This window comes from Cololabis saira, chromosome 12, assembly GCF_033807715.1.
Source record: "Cololabis saira isolate AMF1-May2022 chromosome 12, fColSai1.1, whole genome shotgun sequence".
Taxonomy (NCBI): Eukaryota; Metazoa; Chordata; class Actinopteri; order Beloniformes; family Belonidae; genus Cololabis; species Cololabis saira.
This window is the reverse complement of record NC_084598.1, coordinates 42,632,345-42,656,925: the sequence shown is the minus strand read 5'-3', so window position 1 is coordinate 42,656,925 and position 24,581 is coordinate 42,632,345. Positions and strand designations below refer to the sequence as shown.

The following is a 24,581-nucleotide window of genomic DNA, read 5'->3' as shown; positions in this document are numbered from 1 at the left end:
TTGACGAGACTGTTAGCATTGAGTTGAGTTCCAGCTTTGGTCGTTAGGTTAGTTCGGTTTGGCGAATCGCAGCCGTTCTTACAGAATCTTACGGAATCTTATGGATTTTTTTTTCAGTGTAGCCGGTGCCGTAGCGATTACCGGCTAAGTCGAGCAGCTGTCGTCGAGCCAGCTAGCTCAGACAGGTGGTCCGAGTTTCAATCATAGAAAAGAAAATATTTATTTTTAATATCTACATATGCCATTCTTTATTTTCTCTTTGAATAAAAACTGAACACTTTGAAGCTCCTTATGCATTAGCTGGGAAAAACTGTACGTTAGCGTTTGTTTTTACGCGCAGTTTCAGACTGAAAACACATTCCCCTTTATATGTGACAAAACGGGCCGGAAATGACGGCCTGATCTCAGGGCTTTTGCAGTACAAGACAGGCTAACTCAGGTTCGGCTTTGGAAGAATCGGAGAGAATTTCTCACTCAGGTTTTTGGTTTACTTATGTTGCCTTCCATTTCCACTTCGAAGTCGGACTTTCTGAGCCGTCAACAGAACATTTCAGCGGAAACGCTTTCTCCACAGGGTGGACGTCTAACGGAAAGTCAAAAGACTGTTCGCCTCAGAAATGAGGACGGTAGTTCTGAGTTAGCGGTGAAAGCAGATTAATGCACGTTAACAGCACTGGAGTGCGTTTGTTGTTCATCGGTGTTAGACATAGTAGCAAACACTTTCTCTCGGTAAACATAATATATATCTATACACTGTTATTCCTAAACACGGCCAAGCCTGCAGTGCCATTTCCAGATCCATCGCCCGACTTCCAAGTCAAATGGAACGCACCATTACCCTTCAACTGGAAACGGAGCCCTAGCCTCAAGAGCCGACGCGTCCCCGTATCAGAGTCTCCAGGGACTTCTTCTGGTCTAAACTGTGAAAATAACAATTGAAACGCGTCTTTTATTTCCAAACACTTTGCCCCCCCCCCTTGCCCCTGCAGTTCAGTTCCAACCACTGGTCCTGGTCAGATGTGTTTCTGGATTTTTCCTGTGAGATCGACAGTTTCTTTGACTCCCAACAAACATTTGAATCATTTTAACACATGTGATCTCCCTTCTGTCCTGTTTCAGTCTTGAAAACACAGAAGTAGAGCCTCTGTTTTTAATCAAGTCTACTTCAATGATACATAAAAAAATAAAAATAAAAAAAACTGGTGTTTTGGATCACTGTTTGATGATGTCACTAAATTTACTGTGTCCAACTGTATATGTGGGGAAAAAAAGAATATAATAAAGATGAAGAAGCGATGAATTAAGGTGTTTTTGGTGTATTTTTAAAAGAAAATAACAGATCTTCAGGGAATATGGAAGCGCTGTCATATAAAATATTATTGGTATAGAATGTGCCTGAAATGACGGAACAGATGTCTCTGAAAGTCGTCTATCAAATATGTTACATTTGGCATTATTTCAGCAAAATACTTCAATTTTCAGGGGCTCAAAACTATTTGGCCAGAGTAACCTAATTGTAAATACCATCATAATGTCCAATGCTTGGGTGAAAATCCCTTGCATTCAGTGATTGAGCTCTTGAGCAAAGGGACATGGGGAAGTTGTGAGTTTCCTCTCTGGAGATGCTTTGCCAGGCCTTGACCGCAGCCACCTTCAGCTGCTGTTTATTTTGGGGCCTTACTGCCTTCAGTTTCGTCTTTGTCAACTGATTCACTCTCTTTGCCTTCAAAATGTCTCGCACTGCTTTCACAGTATATTTAATGTTATTATTCATCTGCACAGTGAAAGGACATATGGTTAGATTTACAGCATTTTGCTGATTGTGAGCCAGTGGCGCCACCAGGCAGGGGGCAGGGGTGGCCATGGCCTCCCCTACAAATTTGCTGGCCCCCCCACTGGCCTCAATAAAAAAGACAAAAAGAACACTTGCTGGTCACATAGATTCTATCGTCAGTTATGGATTTCATTCCAAATCATTTGGGCCAAATGCATTCCGTCTGCGTTTCTTTAAGTATTTCTGAGCCTATTAATAATAATAATTAAAAAAAAAAAAAAATACATCAGGATTGTTGGGAAGGGGGCATGGTCACGGGGCGTTTATGGTTGCTAGCAACTCGTGTTCAGTTTCTGTTGTCAACTGTCAGTTTCTGTTGTCAGTTGGATTCCGTTGTCTGGGAATAAAGTCAGATTTTACCAACCTCTGGAGTCGAGCTATATCTTGCCACATTGGTGACCCCTTTTTGAACATGTTCGAGGAAACAGAAGACATCTTCCTCGTCCACGTCCTCATCTCATCAGTCTCCGCAGCCCGCAAGTTCCGCTGCAGCTTTGAGGCTCCCTGAGTTTTGGCAGGAGGACCCAGGCTCATGGTTCGACCACATCGAGGTGCTGTTCTATCTGCGGGGAATCACGGAAGATGGTTCCAGATATCATCTTGTCGTCGTCGCTTTGGGCCAACAGTCCACTCGTCCTGCCACAGTATACCACTTTCTACACTCACGGTCAGATGTACAAAAAGTGACTTGAACGTGAAAAGGAAACATGACATCAATAATAACTTCACGACCACACGTGAAGGACACGACAGTCACCAAATTACCAAATAAGTTACAGATGAGTGGAATTGCAACAATTTCACAATTAAGCGCATGGTCTGAACATATAAAGGTCGGAGAAAGGCAACGTAACTTGCAAATCACAATGGCAGCCTTGTCATTGTTGGAGGACATCGCTAATGGCAGAATCAGGAGTGCCGAAACACTCTATAGCAGCTAGCCTCAATGACTTCTGCCCTGTTGCATTCACATCCACCATCATGAAGTGCTTCGAGAGGCTGGTCCTGGCTCACCTCAAATCCTGTTTGCCACCCACACTGGACCCCCTTCACTTTGCCTACTGCCAGAAGAGGAGTACAGAGGACGCCATCTCCACGGCTCTACACTCTGCCCTCTCTCATCTGGACAATTGAAACACCTATGTGAGAATGCTGTTCATAGACTTTAGTTCAGCACTCAATACCATCATCCTCTCCAAGCTCATCACCAAACTCTGTAATTTGGGCATTGACACTTCCCTCAGCGACTGGATACTGGACTTCCTCACCAACAGACCCCAATCTGTCATGTTAAAGATCCACACCTCCTTAACCCTACTACTAAACACTGGTGTCCCACAGGGCTGTGTGCTGAGCCCTCTCCTCTACTCCCTCTTCACCTACGACTGCACACCTGTACATGGTTCCAACATAATTATCAAATTTGCAGACGACACAATGGTGATTGGCCTCATCACCAACAATGATGAGTCGGCCTACAGGGAAGAGGTCGAGCACCTAGCTGACTGGTGCACCAACAATAACCTGGCCCTCAACACTAAGAAGACTAAGGAGCTCATTGTGGACTTCAGGAAAACCAAAGGTGGTGAACACATCCCCATCCATATTGATGGGACGGAGATCGAGCGTGTCACCAGCTTTAAGTTCCTGGGTGTCCACATCACCGAGGACCTCTTTTGGACCCTCAACACCTCAACCTTGACCAAGAAGCGCGCACCAGCACCTTTTCTTCCTGAGGAAACTGAAGAAGGCCCATCGGTCCACTCAGATCCTGGTGAACTTCTACCACTGCACAATTGAGAGCATCCTCACCAACTGCATCTCGGTGTGGTACAGCGGTTGCTCCATAGTTGATCGGAAAACTCTCCAGCGGGGGGTGAAAACTGCCCAACAGATCACCGATTCCTCACTCCCCACCATCGAGGCTGTCCAGCACAGAAGATGTGTGCGGAGGGCGCATAGTATCGTCAAGGACCCCAGGAGCTCCGACCCCAGCCACAGACTGTTTGCCCTCCTCCCCTCAGGGAGGTGTTACAGGGCCCTCCATTCATGGACTAGTAGGTTCAACTGAACTCTGTACGCGGCACTTCACCTCCACCTTCATGTGCAACGACTTCTTCTTGATCTCCTGTTTGCTGCGGTTTTCAGAGCCCGCTGTGTTTACAAATGAAGCCATAAGCTCCCACTTGCCTTTCTTCCTCTTACTGGTCACGCCAGAGTACAGGGAACCAAAAAGGACTGTTTTTCTGGCATCCATTTCTGACAACAGTGTTTTCAGCTTGGGCTTTTGCTTATGCAAAAGCCCAAATGTGGTTACTTTGTCAGTAACCACATTTGAAAAAAAAAGTTTACAAAAACTGTTTATGAATAACTGTTTTTAAAAAAAAGCCTACAGATTAATATTTATTCCACTTTTTTCTCACATTCTTCAGTCAACTTCAGTCTAATCAAAAATATAAAATACTGATTAGAGTTAATTGTGACTTTAGCAGCTGTTTTTGAAAACATTGATTTGAAAACATTGAAATGAGTTTATCTTTGACGACCACCAGTGTGGCTGGTCGGAGTGTCTGAGTGAGTGTGTTGGAGAGCATTTGTTGAACGTGTGAGTGTTTCAAACCTTTCTTTTGCTCGTTTTTCTGCACTGGGTGGTGGTTAATGTGTTTTTGTATCACTTCTTTGTGATCAGTTTTGTTTTTATTTTTGGTAGTTTGGTTTTCCGTGTTTTGCCGCCGCCCGCCGCCCGCAACCTGTCAATTAGACATGGTTGCTCCGCGGGGGGTCTCCGGCATGGAGAAACTCTCCCGCAGGCACGCCATCAAGCTCTCTCCACCTTTTGGTGTCTCCTTGGAGGAGTGTGGCCTGGCTGTGGGTGAGGTTGTGGGTTATGAAAGTGTAAAATCAGCCTCCAGGATGAATAGTGCTGTAGTGCTTTTTTTTAGACAGCACTGAGAAAGCAAATCAGCTGGTGGAGAGGGGTGTGGTGGTTCAGGGAACGTTAACGCCGGTGTTTTCTCTCCTTAGTCCTGTAAAAAAAGTTATTGTTTCAAATGCCCCCCCTTTTCTGAAAAATGAGCTGTTGGAGAAGGAATTAGCCCGACACGGTCAGATTGTGTCTCCCATGAGGCTGATTCCCCTCGACTGTAAGTCTCCGCTCCTTAAACATGTTGTGTCTTTTAGGAGACAAGTGTCTATGGTTCTCCATGGGAATAAGGATGAGCTCAATTTAGTTCTCCATTTTCGCATTGATGACTTTGATTATACAGGTCATGTTGCCACTGATACCTTAAAATGCTTTGAGTGTGGAGCGGAGGGTCACCTCATCCGTCATGCGACAGGCAGCAGAGCAGGCTGTCAGAGCTGACAGCCGGCCTGCAGTGCCGAGCGGGGCGCCGGGCGAAGCGAGGCGCAAAGTGGGGCGCCGGTTTTTGCGCAGAGTGAAGCGCCCGGTGTACAGAGCGAGATGGCAGAGTCTAGAAGTCAGGCTCTGTTGAAGGGGCTGGCTGGACAGACTGCCACCAGGATGACTGAGTCTGTGGTGGATGGAGAGGAGGATAGTGTAATGGAGATTTGTTTAAACTTGCTGCAAAGAGGAAAACCCCAGAATCCACAGTTGATAGTGAAAATGTGAACAAAATGTCTAAAAAAGACTCACAGTGTTCCCCCTCTGAGTTAGAGGAAAACACACAGGACACACTCAGCTCACAGATGAACACACAGAGTGATTCGGACCCTGAGGACATGCAGGGTGGGACACACAGTGGTTATTCGTTCTCCAGAATCCGCTCCTTTTTGAAGAACACAAAGGGGATGAGGGCTGTGCAGGTGGAGGATTTTTTTCCCTGACCTTCAGTTGTTTCATGACTCCACCAAGGTTTTCCTGAAGAAGTCAGGAAACCTCGGGCAGCCGACCTTTACTGACCCGGAAGTTTACCGTCTTAGGAAATTGTTGGTGAAGGTGCGGGCCCAAATAGATAAGGATGAATAAGTTAAATATGTGTACTGTACTTTTTTGTTTGTGGTTGTTGTTCACACACAGCTGCATTATGTGTGATGTAAGACTTGGCTCTTTAAACATTAATGGTGCAAGAGTAGATGTAAAGAGAGACTCTCTCTTCTCTCTGATCCAGTCTAAGAAACTAAATGTGGGTTTCCTTCAGGAAACCCATAGTTCTCCTGATAATGAGTCAGATTGGAAGAGGGAGTGGGGTGGGGACCTGTTTCTCAGCCATAAGAGCAGCAACAGTGGGGGGGTTGGAGTTCTCTTCTCTAGAGATGTTTTACCTGTTTCCTGTTCCGCAGAGGAGATCGTTCCAGGCTGGATGTTAAAGATTAGTGCTGTATTTGAGAATGTCAGAATGGTTTTTATTAATGTCTAGGCTCCTACTGTTGGTTCAGACAGAATGTTTTTTTTAGATAAGTTAAAATATGTTCTTTTTTTTTTTCCCCTTGTCTGCACACATATTAATGATTGATACCATGACGGTAGAAACCAAAAGTATATATATGTGCATTATTACTATATTTAATATATATACATATATATACGCATACATATGCATACACATACATAAATATACACATACAAACCCAATGATTTTTTATGTTGATGTTTGCGTGGCTGTGTATGTTTGTGTATATGTATGTGACTAAGTGGCTATATGTGTGTGTGTGTGTGTGTGTGTGTGTGTGTGTGTGTGTGTGTGTGTGTGTGTGTGTGTGTGTGTGTGTGTGTGTGTGTGTGTGTGTGTGTGTGTCTGTCTTCTCAAGAGCTGCTGGCGGCCTTGCAGAGCCTGAAGAGCGGGAAAGCTCCAGGGATAGATGGTCTCCCTGCTGATTTTTATAAGACTCTCTGGTTTGTGCTTGGTGAGGATTTGCTGTGTGTCCTCAGGGACAGTCTGAGTAAAGGGCGGCTGCCTCTGAGCGGCAGGCGAGCTGTCCTTACCCTCCTCCCAAAGAAAGGAGACCTGCAGGACATTAAGAACTGGCGGCCCATGTCCTAACTCTGTACAGACTATACACTTTTGTCAAAAGTGTTGGCCATGAGGCTGAAAAAAGTGATGGAGTGGGTCATCCATGTGGACCAGACGTACTGTGTGCCCAGCAGGTTGATAACCGACAACATTGCTTTAATTCTGGATGTTTTAGACCTCTCTAGTTCATTGGGCTGTGAGCTTGGTCTGATTTCTCTGGACCAAGAAAAGGCTTTTGACCGGGTCGAACACCAGTACTTGTGGCAGGTACTGTAGGTTTTTGGGTTCAGCTCTGAACGTATAGCCAAGATCCAGGTCCTGTACCGAGACATTGAGAGTGTTCTAAAGGTTAACGGTGTTTTATGTGCTCCCTTCGGGGTCCTGAGGGGGGTCGGACAGGGCTGTTCTTTGTCGGGGATGTTGTATTCCCTGAATTTGGATCCACTCTTACACAGACTAAGGTCAAAATTGTCTGGATTCCGTTTTCCTGGTCTGAAAGAACCTCTGTTTTGCTCTGCCTATGCTGATGATGTGATTGCTTTTGTAAAGAAACAGGACAATGTAAATGCTTTTCATCAGATCATATTTGACTTTTGCAAACTCTCTTCAGCTAAGGTCAACTGGCTGAAGAGTGAGGCTTTAGCTGTAGGTGCTGGGCTGAGCCGGAAACTGGTGTTACCTGGAGGCCTGGTCTGGAAGAAGGGAGGACTGAAACATCTGGGGGTCTATCTGGGAGACGAGTCCTTCCTCTCCAAAAACTGGGAGAATGTTCCGGAAAAAGTTCGAGCCAGGCTCAACAGATGGAGAGGGATCCTCCCAAAGATGTCGTTTAAAGGTCGTGTCCTGGTGATTAACAACCTTGTGTCTTCCATGTTGTGGCATTGGTTGGCGTGTGTGGGTTTTCCTCTGAACCTGCTGTCCAGGGCGCAAGCGGTCATGGTGGACTTTTTCTGGGACCGCCTGCACTGGGTCCCGCAGAGTGTACTGTTCCTGCCCAAGGAGGAGGGGGGTCAGGGTCTGGCACATCTGGCAAGCAGAGGAGCTGCTTTCAGGCTCCAGTCCATTCAGAGACTGCTCTTTGGACCTGCGGACCTGGTCTGGAGACCTGTGGCTAGAGCCTTATTAGAGCACTGTGGCCGACTGGGACTTGCAGAGTCACTGTTTTTAATGGACCTGAGTGGCTTTAAGCTGGACTTTCTGCCGTGCTTTTATCGTGGACTTTTTAAAGTGTGGAGTCTGTTCTACAAAGACAGAAGGGATCGTTCAGACTCTCTTTTCTGGCTTCTAAGAGAGTGGTGTACGGGACACGGTTCAAGTGTGAGGCAGGACCATCCTTGCTTCAGAGACTGTATGAGGCCAAGATTATTACACTGGGCCAGGTGAGAGACTGGTGCGGCCCCTTTCTGGACAGCTCTGAGGGTCTGGCCTCTCGTGTTGGGGTCAGGTCTGTCAGGACCATCAGCTGCCTGCTGGGGGGCTGGAAACAGCAGCTGACGGTCCCTGAGAGGGTGTTACTGGTTTCACACCACAAAAGACTGAAACCAGCCAATTACTGTGATCCTTTCCCTGATGTTAAACTGTCTCCTGTGTTTAAGTGTGCTAACGATGTCTTGCTGAAGGTGAACACTGAGTACAGGCTGAGCTCTATGACAGGTAAGAGTATGTACTGTGTGTTGGTTAAAGTGCTGAATCAGCGTACACTGGCAGGTCGGGCTGATACTCCTCGGAGAGCTCACCTGGCCCTCACACAGGATCAGGGGCCTGAGTGGGGAGCACTGTACAAACCAACACTAACCAGGAGGGTTGGCGATTTACAGTGGAGGCTCCTGCACGGGGCGCTCGCTGTGAATGCCTTTATTTCCGTCTTGAATTCAAATGTTCAGCCTGTTTGTCCCTTCTGTGCACAGAGAGATACCGTGTTTCATTGTTTTTTAGAATGTGCTCGTCTTTCGGCTCTGTTTCTCCTGCTGAGTTGAATGTTCTCGATGTTTGGTGAGACTTTTTCACGTCGAATGTTCATTTTATGTGTCAGGCACAGGAAAACTGAAAAGTCTAAATGTCGTCTTTTAAATTTTGTCATAGGTCAAGCCAAATTTGCGATCTATGTCAGCAGGAGAAGTAGACTGGAGGGTTCTGTGGATACTGATGTTGTTTTAACTTTTTGTCGGATGTTGAAAGTCAGACTCAGGACTGATTTTAATTTCTACTGTCTGACTAACAACGAAAAGGATTTTGATGACATGTGGTGTGTTGACAAGGTGCTGTGTTCAGTGGAGGGCAGCATGCTGCTCTTTGGAAATATTTTAAGTTGACATTTATTGATTGGTGTTTGTACTGGAAATTGTTGTCTGTGTGTTTGGTTGGACATGATTTTTTGAGTGGATAAAAGTGGTTTGAAAAACTCAAAAAAAACTCTCTCTCTCTCTCTCTCTCTCTCTCTCTCTCTCTCTCTCTCTCTCTCTCTCTCTCTCTCTCTCTCTCTCTCTCTCTCTCTCTTTCTCTCTCTCTCTCTCTCGGTGCATGCTGGGAGTGTGAGCTGTGAGCAGGTGGAGGTGCGAGTGTTTGAGTGACTTTTTTTCCGTTTTTTCTTATGGTGATGGGTTTTGATTTAACATAGTTTATTTGTATAGTTTCACACCGTTTCACATTTAGTTTTCTTTTGAGGGGTTTGGGGGTTTTCTTTTCTTTTTTTGATCCCTTGTTTCCGGCGTCTCGCCGCCGGCTTGGCTGACGCCATGGCCGGCGCAGATTTTAAATCCCTGACACGGAAACATGGGATTAGAATCAGCACTGGGTTCCCCTGCAGCGTGGAGGAGATCGGTTTGGCTGTAGGGGAGAAAGTCGGACACAGCAGTGTCAGATCGGCCGCTCGGATGAACAGCGCGGTGGTCATCTTCCTGGACCAGGTGGAGAAGGTGAACCAAGTCGTCGAGACGGGAATCACGGTGTGTGGGAGCCTAGTGCAGGTGCTCCCGCTGTCGCAGCCTGCAACTAGGGTGGTCCTGAGCAACATTCCACCCTTCATAACTGACAAATTCATAATTAGAGAGCTTTCTAGACACGGGAAGGTGGTTTCACCTGTCAGAAAGATCCTGTCTGGATGTAAGTCTCCGTTGCTGAAACACGTTGTGTCGCACCGCCGACAGCTTTATATGATACTTCACAACAGAAACGAAGAGTTAAAACTTCGTTTCCAAGTGAAAGTAGATGATTATGAATACGTGATTTTTGCCACCACGTCAGTGATGAAGTGCTTCGGCTGCGGCAAAGAGGGACACACCGTGCGTTCCTGTCCGGACAAAGGTGATCCGGCTCCGCCTGGCCCGGTAGAGACTCCCGCTGCTCGGCCGGGGCCAGAGCGGCGGGGAGCCGCTGCCTGGGGGGCAACCCTCGTGGCGGCGGACCCCGCGGGGGGGAGTTCACATGAGTAACACGGATAAGTCTGGGCTGACTACACAGGAGGTTTTTAGGTTAAAAAAACTTGTGCTGAAAGCAAAAAAACAAATAAATGATGATGAGAAAGATAAGTGTTTTAATTAATTTATTAGTTTTTACACTTGTTTTTATCATCTCATTTAACATGGATGTTTTTAAAGTGGGGGTTTTAAATGTTAACGGTGCAAGAGAAACAAGAAAGAGAGCAGCAATATACGAAACAGCCAAGATAAAGAAAACTGATGTCCTCTTTTTACAAGAAACCCACAGTGATTTTAGGAATGAGACAGACTGGAGGAGGGAGTGGGAGGGGGAAGCCATTTTAAGCCACAACACTTCTCTTAGTGGAGGAGTGGGCTTCCTCCTCTCCAGGGCTTTTAATCCCAACTCACTGGAGGTCCAACAGCTCGTTGAGGGGAGGCTGTTGTTACTAAAGGCTCAGTTCGACCATTTTACAGCCGTTTTTATTAATGTGTATGCTCCAGCAACTGGTGCAGAGAGGAAGCAATTTTTACAACGCATAAATGGTGTTTTAGATAGCTGCGCTTCGGAGGATTTTTTATTCTTGGGTGGGGATTTTAACTGCACGGAAGACGCGACTTTAGATCGCAACCATGCAGAACCTCATCCAGCCTCACAGCACGTCTTAAAGCAGCTGGTCCACTCCCACGGCCTGGCGGACGTATGGAGAAGGGTGCATGCAGACTGCAGACAGTACACCTGGTCCCACCTGAGAGAGGGCAGGATCTCATTAGCCAGGCTGGACCGTATTTATTGTTTTAAACATCATTTTAATGTTTTTAAACGGTGTGACATTTTACCTGTTGGTTTTACGGATCATTCGCTGCTTTTATGTAATGTTTTTATTAGAAACTTTTTACCTAAAAGTGCGTATTGGCATTTTAATTCAGTTTTAACACTTGATAAGAGTTTTAGGGAGGCTTTTATTTTTTTCTGGGGTGTTTTTAGACAGAGGAAGGGTGATTTTAGTAGTCTTAGGCAGTGGTGGGACCATGGTAAGACTCAAATCAGACTCCTGTGTCAACAACACACCCTCAATGTCACAAGAGACATCACCAGATCAATGAGGGATCTGGAGACCGACATAGTGGATCTAGAACGCTTAAGTGAGTCCACAGGAAATCGAGGTTATATTGAAAACCTCAAAGTCAAAAAAATGGCGTTAGCGGACCTGTTGGACCGGAAGGTAGAGGGTGCACTGGTCAGGTCCCGGTTTCAGAACATCAGGGAGATGGATGCTCCCTCTAGCTTTTTCTTCAGCCTGGAGAAAAGGAACGGACAGAGGAAGGTAATCCACACACTGCTATCTGACGCGGGGCAGGAACTCATGGATCCAAGCCAGATAAGACACCACGCTTTGAGTTTTTACTCCAGGTTGTACAGCAGCGAGTACAAGGAAGAGCGAGCTCTCCTAGAGGGGTTCTGCAATGGACTGCCTCAGGTCCCCGAAAGGACCAACTCACAGCTGGAGGCCCCCCTGGACATGAGAGAGCTAACCGCCGCCCTGCAGGGAATGCAGGGACGGCGGGCTCCAGGGATAGATGGTCTCACGACCGAGTTCTACAGGGCATACTGGGACATCCTCGCTGAGGATGTCCTAGATGTTCTCAACGAGTGTCTGGCCTCTGGCTCCATGCCGGTGTCCTGCAGAAGAGCAGTCCTCACACTGCTGCCAAAGAAGGGGGACCTGCGGGACATCCGGAACTGGCGCCCCGTGTCGTTGCTCTGTGTGGATTACAAGATTCTGTCCAAAGTACTGGCCTCCAGGCTGGGGAGGGCTATGGAGCAGGTCATCCACCGGGACCAGACCTACTGTGTACCCGGCAGGTCCATGGTGGACAATGTCCACCTGATTCGGGATGTTTTGGATGTCTCCAGTTCATTGGGTTTAGATACTGGTCTGATTTCTCTAGATCAGGAGAAGGCTTTTGACCGCGTTGAACACAGCTTCCTCTGGACAGTAATGGAGAAGTTTGGGTTCAGCGCTGGTTTCATAGCTAAGATCAAGGTGCTGTACAGTGATGCTGAGGGTGTGCTGAAACTGAACGGCGGTCTGTGTGCTCCTTTTAGGGTGTGTAGAGGTGTCAGGCAGGGCTGTGCTCTGTCTGGGATGCTCTATGCGCTCTCCCTGGAACCCCTCCTCCATAAATTACGCTCTAGCCTACGGGGTTTGGTTTTACCGGGTTTTAATGAGAACATGATTTTATCAGCATATGCAGATGATCTTATTGTTTTTATTGGAGGCCGGAGAGACGCAGACCTTTTAGCCGACATTGTGAGGGATTTTAGTACAGCCTCTGCAGCGAGGGTAAACTGGATGAAAAGTGAAGCCCTCACTGTAGGTGAGTGGCGTGGCGGTCTCCCGGCTCTCCCCCAGAACCTCCAATGGAAGAGAGGAGGCTTAAAATACCTGGGAGTGTTCTTGGGGGATGAGAACAATGTGAAAAAAAAACTGGGAGACCGTCACTGAGAAGATGGAAGGAAAAATGGCTAAATGGAAATGGCTACTCCCTCACATGTCTTTTAGAGGAAGAGTGTTGGTTTTAAACAACCTTGTGGCATCCCAGCTGTGGCACAGATTAAATTGTATAGACCCCCCCTCTGGCCTGCTGACGGAAATCCAGAGAAAGATGGTGGATTTCTTCTGGGGGGGTCTGCACTGGGTGCCACAGGGGGTGCTGTTTTTAGCCAGGGAGGAGGGGGGACAGGGCCTCGTCCACCTGGCCAGCCGGACCGCCACGTTTAGAATCCAGTTTATAGAGAGATACCTCACAGGTCCGGCGGATCTGGTGTGGAGAGACGTGACCAGCTGCATCCTTAGATGTGCCAATAACCTGGGGTTGGATGATGTTCTGTTTTTAACTGATTCTACGGTGGCGCCTCTGGCCACTTGTAAATCTAGGTTATTCTTGGTTATTCCTGGTTGTGACAGCCAATCGCGTTCCTGCATCTATCCAAGAATTAACCAAGAATTGACAGCTCCGACCAATCAGGGCTCGGTACATTTCTGGATGTCCCGGCGACATCCAGAAATGGACCAATCAGGAGCGAGTACAGGCTCCGCCCGCTGCGGAGCTGCTGGGGATGTTTTTTTTCCGCTGTTCAGAAAAACCAGCCTGAAGATTGTTCCGAGTACAGCAAATCCTCCCCGCACACATTTTCCGGACGTTTCAGAAGTAAGTGCAAATACATTTTTATATGAAGATCTGTGCCGTAGCTCTGTAACGTACATGCTACTAACGGTGATGTAAGGGCTGAGTTATGGTTCTGCGTCAAAACGACGCCAAAGCCACTCGTAAAGGTGGTTTTGGGACGGATGCTAAATCCTGTGAATGTAAAGTTATGTACGGATAAACAATAAAATGCAGTGCAAAAAGGGAACAAAGGACCTTGGCGAATTATAATGATTGAAAATCGGATATAGGAGTAAATCAGATCAGCATGATTTGGCTTTGCAGATCAATCAAACAAAACATAAAGAAGTTTTCCTCCAAATTGGAAATAAATCTTTACAATCCATTGTTATAAACCATAGATATTTTCAATCCCTGTTTTTAATATTAACAACAATAGTGTTGCTACAACAGCATTAATAAGTAAATACAGTGTATATAATTAGTAGAATGTGAATAAACTACAACTCTCCATCCCCTGGAGGAATCATGATGGTACTTGCAGGCATTCATTCACTGTTTAGCATGAGATAATCCACACTACAGTGTTAAATTTGTATTTGCTAATAAACAGACACAGTTACACATCTATGTGTCTGTGTGACTAATGTTCCAATTGTTCAAGTATTGCATTTTATTCATAAACTTTTTATTTTATTTTTGAATCTAGTGGAGCCGCGTTTTAGGAGACGGGCAGATGGAAGCCTGAACTTAACTGACACCATAGAAGCATCAGAGCACCAACAGGTAGATAAACTAAGCAAGAACAACGTCTTGACTGTTTAAAAAATATATTAACAATTCAAAATATCTCATTACAAAATAATAACACTGAAAAAGTTGTGTTTTAATAGTATGTATGGGATTGTATTTTTCAGATCTTTCATCGGGGCCCACAGTCCAGCTCAGTGTCTGTAACAGGGTGGTGGAGGCGTCTTCCTGACACTCTCTACCCAAATGCTGTGCACTGTGATGGGAAAAAGGTGTCCCGGTTCACAGTGGTGGCTCGTTTATACAAGCACATCTGATAACAAACGGTAGAGTGATGAGTGAGACCACCATCCAGCTCCCCGAAGTAAACGCTGCCACACTCACACAATGGTGAGGACCTCAGCATACTTCATATACAGTTCAGTACAGAAGGATTTGAACAATGACAGAATATGTACAATTTTGCACCAAAACAATGGATTTACAATGAAAACAATCAAGTGTTATCTTTCACCTTTATTGCTGCTAACAGCTTTACAGAGATTTCACTTTACCTCACATTTACCTGCATTTCCGAGGTAATTAAAGCCTTGAAAAGAAAGTACTAATCTTCTTATATATTTATTTTACACAGGTACAGCAGGCGCAGCAGGGGACAGGAACTAAAAATTCTGCTCTGGGCGTCCCAGCTCCAGACCCACTCATGCCTGGCCAGAAAAACCTTTAACGTTACAGAAAGGTCCTTCCCTGTTTTCAGCCAGTTTACTGCCGCTTCATCAATTCATATTGCCACCAAATACTGCTGGGGAAGCACAACTGAAAGGGAGGCCACAACCCCAAGCCATCTTCCCAACTCCACAACCCCAAGCCATCTTCCCAACTCCACAGCCCCATCCACAGCTGCACTTCCTGTCACAACTGCCACCTGGCTACGTTGTCCCGTCAGGGGCTGCATCCTCACAGGTGACGGCTGCACCTGGATCTTCACAATACATACTTTCATATATACCATTATCATCACCATCCACCCAGACACAAGCACACGATGAAAGCGGACGTAGGAAACAGGTAGAAGAGCACACAGCCCAAGGAAAAAGAAAATACACCAGAAAGACAGATGATTATTTGCAGCAAGTGCAAAGAAAGCCGAAAAACGCCATCACACAGGCAGTAATTCGGCAACTGGTACTGTGGAGAAACAGAGACACAATCATATGATCAATGGAGGGCTGTATTGGAGAAAAGGGGCTACAGAAAAAGCAAAAAAAAAAGAAAAGAAAACAAGGACCCTCCTGCTTCTTAAAAGTTAATTAGTTGGGTTTAGTTTATTTGGTGGTAACTTTTTTGCTGTTTTGTGTTTTTGTGTTTGGGTTTAGCAGCTTTATTTTTTAAAACCTTCACCCTTTTGGGAATATTGTTATTGCTATGGGTGCTTTTCTTTTTTTATTTCTAAATATTAGTAATTATATGCCTTTTTACATCTTATTGTAAAATATTAGTATTGTAAATATAAATGAGTAATATAACGTTACAGCTATGATTGTTATTGTTGTTATTGCTGTTTTATTTTACCATGTAAATATATATTTATATAAGTTAATAGAAGTTTATAAATATGAGCCAGCATTTATTGTTTTATTACTGTTTCTATTGTTGTTTTATTACTGTTTCTATTGTTGTTATTGTTATTATTTGTTATTATTATTATTATTTGTTATGTTGTTGTTATTTGTTATTGTTATTATTTCAATAAAATTGTATGTTTATAAGTGATTTTATGACTTTCTTCCTCTTATTCCATTGTTATAAACTTATAGATTCTAAAGGATAAGATCCTTTAGAATCTATACAAGGCTAACTGTCCCAAATTGGAAATAGCTTAGGGAAGAAAATGTGTAGAATGAACCTTTATTTCTACCATCTCATTTGTTTTTACTCTTAAAAGACACGTTCTCGTTATCGGCAGTCCCTGGGCTCGAACTCGCGAACTCCCGCTTGAGACGGCTTTTATTTCGTGCGTCCCCGGGCTCATCTCTGGGCTCGAACTCGCGAACTCCTGCTTGAGACGGCTTTTTTTCCTGCAGTTCCCGTGCTGGCTCTCGCGATGTCGCGGGTGATTTTGATCATTTCTGGATGAGTTACATCGACTAATGCGCTATGTCCTTGGCGCAGCAGGTAGTGCAGCCGTCTCACAGCTAGAAGGTCCTGTGTTCGATTCCCGCCGGGGACGCTGTGGGCGCTGAAGTGCGTGTTAGTTCCCCCATGATTTCAGCACCCACACCCTGGGTGGGGTTGGTGAAAGGGCCTTTCTGTGTGGAGTTTGCATGTTCTCCCCGTGTTCCCTTGGGTAGCTAATGTGAGCTACCCTCACAAAAACATGCACACAGTCCCGGGCTACACATGCCCCCTCTGGCCAACCGGGGCGCCAGATGGGGTGGGGAGGATCTGGCCCGGAATAACGTGATCCTTCCACGCGCTACGTCCGGTCAGAGAATCCTCACCCTGTCTGGTGAAAAGAAGCGGTCCGTCACTCCTCAGGAGACCTGAGGAGTGACGGACGGAAGGAGACCTGAGCTCAGTGTAGGGCCCTCCCTGGGTTGGCAGAGGAGAGCAATGCCCAGGACTGTTACTTAGGTATGAGCACTGGGTGATGAAATGGGTAAAAAATCTGGGATAAAAAAATATAAAAAAAAAAAAAAAAAAAAAGAATAGATGTCCCGCAGCCGACTCTCTGGTTGTTGAGAGAACCACTGATCCACGGAGCCAGACTGGACGTCAGCAACGACGCAACGCCTGGACTGACGGCGGCGCTGGTCCAGTCTGGCACCCACACTCTGAGGCAGCTGGTGGATGCAGTGGGGCCGGCGCTGAGCGGCTGCAGTCTGGTCGGCTGGCCCAGAGGATCCTGGAGCTGTGGGCCAAAAGGTTTTCTGGAGAAGAGAGGCGTCTCCTGGTGGACTACTGTGAAAAAAAGGAGAAACCTGACCCTGCAGATTTCTAACCCTGACATCATCCTGAGCCCGGGGCTGGGGGAGCTGACCGGCCCCCTACTAAAGACAACCAACGTGAAAAAGATGACGCTGCACAGGGCTGACAAGAAAACCATATATGCGAACTGTGTAAAAAGCATCCACAAGGTCGGACTGAGCAACAGACCCTCCACTACATGGACACAAAAAATGGACAGAGATGCACAGTGGAGGGTTTTATACAAACCTCCCCTCAAAAAAACGAGCTGGTGATCTCCAGTGGAGGATTTTACATGGTGCTGTTGCTTCCAATGCTTTTATCTCTGTTCTTAACCCTACTGTTTCTAACAAGTGTTCTTTCTGTGATTTTAAAGAGACTGTTTTCCATGTTTTTACAGAGTGTTTGAGACTTATTAGTTTCTTCTCTCTTTTAACCATGGTTTTTAGTCTTTTTAATGTGGCTTTTAGTAAAGAGGTTTTTATCATGGGAGCTGGCTACAGGCGGAAGGAAAGACAGAAGTGGCAGCTCCTAAACTTTTTAATTGGCGAAGCAAAGATGGCCATATACATAAGCAGGAAGAACAGGGTTGAGAACAAAGAAGGGCAGGAGGCCAGAGAAGTGTTTTTAACCAATGTCAGAGCCAGGCTCTTTTTAGAATTTAGATATTGCAAAAACATTGGTAATTTGGATGATTTTAGAGATTGTTGGTGTTGGGAGGATGTTTTATGTTCTGTGACGAACAATGAGCTGCTACTTGCACAGTTTTTAAGGGACTAATTTATTTTATTCTATTTTTAACGTTACATGCATTAACACTTTAATGTGAAACGTTTGTAAGTTTCCGAATGTAAATAAAGTGTTTTTGTAAAAATCAAAAAAAAATCTCTCTCTCTCTCTCTCTCTCTCTCTCTCTCTCTCTCTCTCACACACACACACACACACACACACACACACACACACACACACACACACACACACACACAGGAAACTGCTCCTCCCTGCAGTAACAGGAAGCCGAGCAGCACTGAGTAACTGTTGAGAGTATTCAGAGTTCAGACTCCATGTTGATCTGGACGGAGCAGCAGAGGCAGAGCCGCCTGGGAGATTTGCGAGGCCCTGTGCGAAACGGCCTGGGGGGGCCCGCGAAATTTTGGGGTTTTTTGGGTCGGATCGGGTGTCTATATGCGCAATTTTAACTCTCCAATTAGCAAAATACTGGATACCTTCCCCTGCCTCATCATCATTTGACTTGCCTCGACGTGGGGCCCCACGGCTGCTTGAGACCCGGTCGGATTGGTGATTTTTGTAACAAATTTATCAAACAAGCCTTTCAGAGAGACATTAAACTCTTCCATTTTCTTTAGTTTTTTTCTTTTTTCATCCCCTGATGGAAATTTCCTGAATCTGTCTCGTTCTCTCGACATTGTGTGACAGTTTGTTCCAACTCCCCCGTCTGGATCAGAGCAGCTTGTGTCTGCGCTTGGTCTGATCAGTTGTATTGAACAACAGACACGCGCATCATTGCACATATATTTATTGATATGCACAGACTAGTACATATTTAGGTCTGTAATGGAATGTGACTGTTGATATTTATAAGGGAAAAAACGAAAAAAAAAAAAAAAAAAATTTTTTTTTTTTTTTTTTTTTTTTTCAAAAACGGCCCATAGCGCGAGGCCCCTTGGGGCGCGAGGCCCCGTGCGGTCGCACGGTTCGCACACCCCTTGCGGCGGCTCTGAGCAGAGGAGACCAGGTTAGTGTTTGTTCATTCTTCTTCTGTTGTTTAAATGTCCTGCTGAGGTGTGAAGTGAGATCTGAGGTTTGGGTTCAGATAAAAACCTGTTTTTTCCCCTGTTTTTAAACATTTACTGTCCTCCTGGTTTCTGTTTTATCTACATTTTAACAGGTCGGTAAACTGTATTTATATGATGATTTCAGTCTCACAAAGATGGATTTAATGTACATGCTTCTCAGAGTTGTTACTTTGGGTACTCTGTGAGTTAAAAAGACTTCAAACTTATTTCCAGGGTGTTTCTGATGCGTCACATCGTCTCCACAGACAGATGTGTAATGTTCTCAGAGGTTCCCCAAGCTGGAAATTACTAATTGATCAGATTTGATTGAATTTTTTCCCGAAACTTTGCTGCATTATTTTGAACATGCAGTTAAATGTAATGTGATGATTTCATATAAAATACACATTTGTCACTGTAGGAACAAAAAAAAAGCCGCTGAGGCCGCTTGCTGACGCGTCACTCAAAAGGGGAAAATAAAAGTCCGTTGATTTAGTTCTTAAAGTGATCCAGGTTTATTGTAACAAAAAGATCAAAAGGCAGCAATCAATTATTACAATGCAAAAAAAAACAAAAAAACAAACATCATCATCCGCTCCATTAGTCTCAGGCATTTTGACATTTTCCATCATGCATAAACAGCTCACACTTTTGGTTAATGCAATCCTTCAGTCCACTTCCGCAGCAACGGTGCCACAACAATCCAAAATAGTGTTTAATATCCGTCAACTTCACCGCATCCAGCGCGCACAAACATCAACCAAACAAGAGTCCCCAATGGACAGGCAACAATCGATCCGTTTCCAAACTGCGTTCAAACTTTTAGCAAACATATACAGAAGGAATAAACATCCCGCTTCTCATGGCTGTGATGAGCCGCAGGTGGCTTTTTTCTCCTTTTCGTTCCTTTTACGCAGCAGTCGGCTTTGTTCTCCGTGGCTGTGAGCTACTCCTGCAGCTGATTGTCAGAGAACAGCTGATTCACACGTGAGCGGAGCCGTGAGGAGCCGCTGCTGTTGTCAAAACTCCAAGATCCAAAGTGTTCATAGATGCAGATATTTTTTGTTGACTAATTGTAGGAACAAAAAAAGGCTGCTGAGGCCGCTTGCTGACGCGTCACTCAAAAGGGGAAAATAAAAGTCTGTTGAATTAGTTCTTAAAGTGATCCAGATTTATTGTAACAAAAAGATCAAAAGGCAGCAATCAATTATTATAATGCAAAAATAAAATAACAAACAATGAATACTTGTGTGGCTGAAACAAAAGCAAAACGGTGACGGTCAACGAACAAATTAAAGCCACACCCATGAGCCCCAACGTGATGACGTAACGTACAGTAAGTATGATTTCTATAATTTAAACGTATCCATAACTTATACTTAAAGTACCATTATAATTAAGCAAAGCAAAAGTATGTTATTTTGGCTGCTACAGTCACATTCTTCTTCTAATGCTGTGAAAGTTTCTGAGATGGAAACTAAAGAAGCAAATTGAGTTTAGGGTTAGATAAATATGTCCTTGTGTTACAGAAATGACTTGGACTCTTGTTCAGATGCACCTATATCAGTTTTAAACAAACACAGGAAAACAGACCTATGGAGGTTGTTGGGACATTTTTGAGGACACAGTAACTGACATCCAGCTAACTTAAGGTTAGAATCCCGGTTTAAGGGGCAACATGACTTTCTGACATCACATGGGGGGATGGGGTTATAGATTATGTTACCTCTGTTGATATTTGAATTAAAGTTTTTCCCCTCCTCACAGAGAAAACACCCGACACCATGAACCTCTGATCTGTGTGTGTGTGTGTGTGTGTGTGTGTGTGTGTGTGTGTGTGTGTGTGTGTGTGCGTGCTTGTGTTCCTGCATGTATAAAATACTTGTCTTATCACATTCCCAACAGATCAGTCAGAACCTGTTTCTCTGAGAGTTTATGAGGAGGTTTGATAGTTTAGAGAGGTGAAAAGTGATCAAATCAGGTCAAAAACTGACTAAAGTTGTTGTTTGTTAGCGTCCGATAGATATTAGACATCCAGCGAAGACCGAGACACAGACTGTTTAGATGGAGAACCGGTCCAGGGGCCTGTACTACGAAGCGGGATTTGGGGTTAGCGAGGTAACTTCAGGTTTAACCCTGGGTTTTCAGGACTACGACGGTGGTTCACTTCTTACCGGGGTACATCGCCATGGTAACTTATGCTGAACAGCTAACCTGCTCCGGAGCAGGTTATGTTCGAGATACAGATCGCCGGGTATAAAAGCACCGCCCACTGACCAATCAGCTCTCTTGGAAAATGGCATGCCCAGGGTCTGAAGAAACACCCCCTTCTACTCCATCCATTAAGGGGCGACCTTCATTGTTGGAGAGGGCCAGCTCCTCAGCAGGAGTGTACTCCTGCGTAGGAGGGCCCCCTCCTGTCTTCTTCTTGTCATTTTTTTTCCTGTTTGCTGCAAGTAATGTCAATGCTATTTCATTGTGCTTTTGTATACTGATATCATCCTAAAACAGAGAGTGATAGAAACACTAAAGCCTTGTACTTGTTGTACTTCTAAGATATGAAAGTGAGCCTACTTACCGCTTTGAATTATGTTTTTATATTTATTTTTTATTTGCTCCCATGTGCGTTTCACTCCGCTGGGGTTGCAGCTGAAGGAATGAGGCTACAATTGTCATACACGCCATACGAATACATCTAAGCAACACATGCATTTAACAGAATAGACAACTGTAATTATAGTCAGATCTACTTATGCCCTAATGATGGGGCAGTGATGTTTATATCCCTATGAACTTACGCATTTATACAGTCAGCGATCTTTTGCCAGCTGTCTTTCCTGCATTTTGCAGCTGCAACTGTGTTGCTTTTTGCCTGTATTATATGCCTATACTCATCATATTTCCGTAAAATTATTGTTTGCTCTTCGCTACTGAAATAAGCGGCTCTGACAGCGGACTTCTCCATGCTTGCGATTGGTCATGCGCTGAAAACACCGCCCCTTTTATGTGCACGCGCTCATATCCAGATTGGAGAAACCTGGGTTGATATACCGAGTTGATAACCACCGTCGTGTGACCGCTTAGCGTGATTGCAATTGTCCGGGTTAGTGAATCTGGATAAGGAAAAGATATCCTGGGTATGTTGAACTTGCTTCGTAGTACAGGCCCCAGGACTATTGGTTCTGGTACTGTGGTGTCTGGATCAACGCTGCTGACACTAAGAATCATGGGAAATGTAGTTGAACTTTTCTAAATCAGATTTAGGAAGTATTTACGCCTTATCTGGAAGAAAATATTTGTTGGAATAAATTTAAAAATAATAATCTTAGTTTCTAAAATCTTTGATTCAAGTTTTGATTTTTTTGAATAACAGATTTTTTTTAAGGTCTAAGTTTCTATGTTCTTCCAGATCTTTAAACTCTTCTATCTGAGACCTGAATGTGACTTTAACACAGAGTTTCCTCGTAAGTCTGTCTCTCAGCGAGGTGTTCAGGGGTTTGTTTACCGAACAATGAAGGAAGTTTGCGTTGACCTAACAAAGTACGATCCATCGTTAAACTAACCATCTGAAATCCGATTGGTTCCTGAAAACTGTTGTTTTATGGAAGTTTGAACGATGTTAGTTTTGAAGTTTTGATTTGACTTCAGCATAAAATTCACTCAGACTTTCAAAAGTTCAATGTTGCGTGTAAATATGACAGTTGAAGAGTTTATTTTTAAAGTTTTACATAAAGCAGTCACATATCAACCACCACAACATGATTATCAATACAATCACATCTTAGATGAATCAATAAATCCTGTCGTTCAGCTGTAATGAGCTGGATAGTCTCCAGCAGCAGGTTTCCTGGATGACTTGATCAGTCTTTCTCTGACTTTTTAATGAAACAGAACATATCTTAAGCAGGTGAATACTCGGCTTCACAGATTGGCATCAAATTAGAGGCGACTCTCAGTTTCAATTCTCTCTTATCGTCAGAATCAGTAAAACCTCTTTCTTCCACCTCAGGACTTTTGACAAAGTCATTCAGGAAACTTGGGTGAAAGAATGTATTTCATGACTTAGTGGTGTTTTAATAAAGTTTCTGTCTACAGATTCAAAGATGGTCAGTGTTTCTGGTTCATGGCTCTGAATGACTGAAGTCCAGAAGATGGATGATTGTGGGGAGAAAGAGGAGGAGAGACCAGAGTCTCCAGGATCCATCTGTCTGTCTATGAAGAGTGACCGGTCCAAAGAGGCACCTATAAGGTTCAGTAATGAACCTGGACCTTCAGACACAAAGTAAGACAACTGTTGTTAACTGATTTTATGACTCATCGTTACTTTATATTTTCTGTACGTGCTGGTTTATTTGACGTTTTAGTTTCTTCAAACATCACTTTCTCCGTCTTGTTCCTGTTTTTCAACAACGGTGTCTTCTGTGTTCCTCAACCATGTGGTCTTGCCGTCAGTCCAGTTTGACACAGGTGCTGCAATGCTAGTGCTAGAGGATTTTGTTTGGTTCCCCTACCGCCCTAAAACCTTCCCTTTATACAGCAAAACTAGGCCTTAAATTCACCATCAAAAAAATCATGTTGGCATAAATGCATGCAGCTTTCTCAGTGCTGAGTCATGCTAAGAGCTGGACAAATGTCCTAACTCATCCTGATGAGCAGAGAAGTTTACTAGATGCAGAAATGCTCCTTTAAGAGCTGAGTCTTTAGCTTGCTCTTAAAATACTGACCTTCAGACACAAAGTAAGACAACTCTTGTTAACTGATTTTATGACTCATTATGAACTTATATTTTCTGTGTGTGTGTGTGTGAACAGAAAACCCCTCCCTTCGTAGGGCAAGTTCCCACTTCCTCCTCCTCTCTCTGGTTTTTGTGAAACCTTAAAAATGTGTGAAATCTATCCAGATACAAGAATTATGGTCAGCATTTTAAATCCAGATTTCATTTTACTTTAAGTGGAACATCTAGAATAGACTAAAATAGAATAGTCTTTTATCATCAGAACATGTTATGGATTGTGCTGGTTTATTTGATGTTTTAGTTTCTTTGAACATAACTTTCTCGTTCTTGTTCCCATTTTTCAACAACGGTGTCGTCTATGGTCCTCAACCACGTGGTCCTGCTTGGTTCAGAGACCAGAATTTGGTTCAGGATGAAACCACCTCTCCAGATCGGTCCAGGAGAGTCTGCAGCAGTTTTAGGAGATTAGTACCCATTGGTGACATTACAAATTACTGAAACAGGGATTTCAGGAAGTTTGGTCACCTTGTAGTGTTAGTACTACTACTGTTACTACAGGGGGGGGTAGTAGTCTAGTTGCAACAGAGGTGGGTTTAGGTCTCAAAGACCCAGGTTCAAACCCCACAATGGCAACGAAAATGAAGCACCTTGCGCCCCTGAGCAAGGCCTTAACCCTAATTGCTCCATAGTGTGTGTGTGTGTGTGTCTCAGATGTAAGTCACTTTGGATAAAGGCGTCTGCTAAATGATAGTAGCAGCAATAGTAGTAGTACTATTGCTACTACGACTACTACTCTTACTACTTGATAGGCTCGAGGGAAGGAAGACGGACCCAAATGCAGGACAACACGAGCAAGATTCAGGTGTAACAAAGTTTACTAACAAAAAGCGCTTCACCGGAGGGGAGGAAGACAAACACAAAATCACAGACCGTAAA

General features: G+C 44.5%; 2 protein-coding genes across 2 annotated transcripts in view; one reads left to right on the top strand and one right to left on the bottom strand.

Moving 5' to 3' along the window:
• Positions 1-24,581, bottom strand: part of LOC133456428 (NACHT, LRR and PYD domains-containing protein 3-like) — a 687,319-nt gene that overhangs the window by 443,624 nt on the left and 219,114 nt on the right.
• The window catches only part of LOC133457494 (protein NLRC3-like), a 32,709-nt gene continuing 31,278 nt past the window's right edge, over positions 23,151-24,581 (top strand). The window contains exon 1 of the mRNA XM_061736829.1: positions 23,151-23,192. The gene's annotated coding sequence lies outside the window, so the exon portion shown is untranslated. The remainder of the gene's footprint in view (positions 23,193-24,581) is intronic.